A 4,300-nucleotide genomic window follows, 5' to 3' on the forward strand; every position below is an offset into this window, starting at 1 on the left:
CAACTACTTCATGGTAATGGTCCTGAATATATTGGAATAGTCACCATGATGCCACGACGAAAGGAAGTAGGACCAGTTGTAATAGCAACCGAAGTATTGGAAGTCGTTTTTGTTGTACGAGAAGAAGTCAGTAAAACCATCGGTATTTTCAGTAAGTAGTAGTAGCAACATTTAGCTCTGCAGTAGCATATTAGCATCAATGTTATTATCTGTAATATTAATCAGCCAATGTGGAAATCAATCCAGCAATAAAGACTGCAACATCTAGCAATGTGTGTATGTAGGTATGCATGTATGTGTGCATCTTTGTATGTACACACACATACATACTATGTATGTGTGTGCATGTGTATGCATGTGTGCTTGTGCATCTTATGCATGTGTGTGCATGTGTATGCATGTGTATATCTGTCCTCATTGTGTGCTTGTCCTCTGCCCAAACAGCGGTGTGCTCTGAGCTTTCCGAAATCTGTCACCAGCTGTGAATACTGAACAGATATCACTGTCACACTCACACTCAACACAACACAGACACACACACACACAAAAGACCCACACATACGCACAAACACACCGCACACATGCAGGGCCATCACTCCATCCTATGGCGGGCAGCAGGGGAGACTCGTCCTCCGTGTTGATGACCCAACATCGCACACCCGGCGCCTCGTCCCGGCGCCGTCCCATCATCATAAGCCGCTACGCTGCTTTGCTCTCTAAACGACGGAGTTCCCTGTTTGCGCTTCCTGTTGCAGCGTTTGCACGGTTGCACCCGGTCGGTTGTAGATCCTGTATCCGGTGTCTGCCAAGCGATGCCGTGTGTGCACATCGAACACACATCTCATTCTGGTCTTAACGAGTTTTGAGTCTAAATGACGTATCATGTTTGGACTGACACACTCTCACATTCATGAGAGAGGAGAGAAGTTTGAAAGATGACGGGCGAGCCAACGTTTAGTTGAGTGTACTATCAGATAGGGCGACTGTACAAACTGAATTTTGAATCAGTGGACATCTTCATATTTCAGTCTTTTGTGTAAAACTTTATAGATGAGGTTCTTCTGATTCCTTCTGTTCTGATCAACCCAGGCTGCCTCATCAATGAGAATATCATGATAACAGTCTATAAGAGCCTTATATACATGAGAATATCATGATAACAGTCTATAAGAGCCTCACTGACATGAGAATATCATGATAACAGTCTATAGGGGCCTCAGATATGAGAATATCATGATAGCAGTATAAAGGAGCATCTCTAACATGAGAATATCATGATAACAGTCTATAGGAGAATATGTTACAAATTTAGTTTATTGGAATAACATGAATGAAGAGAAATTCAAATCTGACATTCAGAGAATTCTGTGTTGGAATAAACGCTCCAGGGAAGACCTGGTGTGGCCCTCCATGACAAAGTTTGCCTTTCTTTGTGTGTGTTTGTGTGCGTGCGTGCGTGTGTGTGTGTGTTGGTGTGTTGCTGTGTTTGTGTGTGCCTGTGGGTGTGTTGGTGTGTTTGTGTGTGTGTGTGTGCCTTTGTGTGTTTAGGAAGATGGATAGTAAGAATTAAAAAAGTGGCATCTTATTTGTTTATGCCATATAATAAACCCACAACAAGAGTGGCTTGTTTATCTGTGGTCCAAATATACGTGACAAATGTGGAACTTGAAATGAGATCTCTTCCTTTGCTGCGTCTAAATGTGCGCCTCGTTTTGTGTTTCAAAATGCTCTGTTTGGTGTTGAAGTTGGTGGAGGGTACTTTGCCGTGCAATAATTGCATCATGCAGTATTTTAATTATGAAGAAAGTCCCAGAAGCTGAGGCAGAGAATTAAAAACACAATCGCACAGAAACACGGTCCTCTCACCAATCACAACACAGACACCAGACGTACCAACACACACACACACACACACACACACACACACACACACACACACACACACACACACACAAACACACAAACAACCTAACACCCCCCACACACACCAACACACAGACTGGACTCACAAAACCTATTTAATAACAGACACACAAAGTCACGACACACACACACACACACACACACACACACACACACACACACACACACACACACACACACACACACACACACACACACACACACACACACACACACACACACACACACACACACACACACACACCAACGCACCGCCACACACACACAGGCCCGGGCACGACTCAGACGGTTGGACGGAGGGAAGAGCAGCTGTGTGATGTCGGAGCAGATATCACATCGGACCGGAATGAGTCAGAGGACGGCCCGCTGACTCAGACACGACCCCCCCCCCTGGCTCACCGCCCCTCTCATCAGGGCCATCCCGGGGTCCTGGCGTGGTCACCGCGGCGACGTCTACCCCCTCAGTGGCCAGGGGTTATGGTGGAAAGACGAGGATGGAGAAGGAAATGCTAAACATATGTATATGTTCAGTGTATATCTTTGTCAACGCTGTTATCACTATCATCATCATCATCATCATCATCATCGTCAGCATCATCATCATCATCGTCATCATCATCGTCAGCATCATCATCATCATCGTCATCATCTTCATCATCGTCAGCCTCATCATCATTTGCCTCATCATTGATAATTGATTGAACAACTATATGTCTATATTTCCACCAGTAATACGACGACTAGGTCTATGTTCTGGATCGGCCCCCCTCACCCACACAGCACCATATTGAGATGCACTTAAACATTCCCAACCACTGTACATTTCTATGGAGGAGAGCGTCTTCCTGATGACTTGACGTTGGCACAACCGGCAGCACGGGTAATGATGATTGGTGCCGCTCCGTCCTGGACCTTCGATCAGAGACGTCTGAGAGCTCTCGGCTGGAGCTAATTAAATATGAGTCCTGCCGTTATTGATCCTCCTCCACTCCTCATCTCCCCGAGCCAGGACCCCCTCCCACCACCACAACCAATTACCCCCCCACCCCACCCCCAGCTGACCACCAGCCCCACAGCCAATGGGAACGTGTGTTCACCTCACAATCGTCAAAGACAGCCAATAGGAGGGTGTGTATTGTAACACTCATCAGAGACAGCCAATAGGAGGGTGTGTATTGTAACAGTCCTCAGAGACAGCCAATAGGAGGGTGTGTAATGTAACAGTCCTTAAAGACAGCCAATAGGAGGGTGTGTATTGTAACAAACCTCAAAGACAGCCAATAGGAGGGTGTGTATTGTAACAGTCCTCAAAGACAGCCAATAGGAGGGTGTGTATTGTAACAAACCTCAAAGACAGCCAATAGGAGGGTGTGTATTGTAACAAACCTCAAAGACAGCCAATAGGAGGGTGTGTATTGTAACAGTCCTTAAAGACAGCCAATAGGAGGGTGTGTATTGTAACAAACCTCAAAGACAGCCAATAGGAGGGTGTGTATTGTAACAAACCTCAAAGACAGCCAATAGGAGGGTGTGTATTGTAACAGTCCTCAGAGACAGCCAATAGGAGGGTGTGTGTTGTAACAGTCCTCAGAGACAGCCAATAGGAGGGTGTGTAATGTAACAGTCCTTAAAGACAGCCAATAGGAGGGTGTGTAATGTAACAGTCCTTAAAGACAGCCAATAGGAGGGTGTGTAATGTAACAGTCCTTAAAGACAGCCAATAGGAGGGTGTGTATTGTAACAGTCCTCAGAGACAGCCAATAGGAGGGTGTGTATTGTAACAAACCTCAAAGACAGCCAATAGGAGGGTGTGTAATGTAACAGTCCTTAAAGACAGCCAATAGACAGCCAAATAGCGGAGTCTACTCCAAGGCGGGCTCCATTGTAAATCTCCTCTGTGCCCAGAGCTCATATATAAGCCGGTTTATCTGAACAAGAATGAGTGATGCAGTAGGTGAGCTTATGTGTTCTGTAAAATGGAGATTTTTAGACATATTACCGTCTTACACATGATATATTCTTGTGGATGTGGTTCTGTTGTACTCTCTGAGCATCATGGATCACGCGAGGCAGGCCCATGTGCTGCTCGTGGAGTTCTGTTGGTATCCGAGTAGACCAGCCCTCGCTGTACTCACTCGCTGTCTTTTTCAGTTAATTCACATGAGTCTAATTCCAGTTTGTGCATTTAGCAACACTGTTTGTATCGTTGCCAAAAATGATTGCTAAGTTACATGCGGATTCAGCTTATTTATTTCAAGTGCTTGTTTTCTATGAAAATGCTCAATAAATTGATCAAATTGGATTTGATTTGCTCAATTATTTGGCTAATAGATGGATAACAATGTGCATTGTGAGGCCGGATCATGGAGGCTCTCCA

The sequence above is a fragment of the Gadus macrocephalus genome, chromosome 5 (genome assembly GCF_031168955.1).
Source record: "Gadus macrocephalus chromosome 5, ASM3116895v1".
Classification (NCBI taxonomy): domain Eukaryota; kingdom Metazoa; phylum Chordata; class Actinopteri; order Gadiformes; family Gadidae; genus Gadus; species Gadus macrocephalus.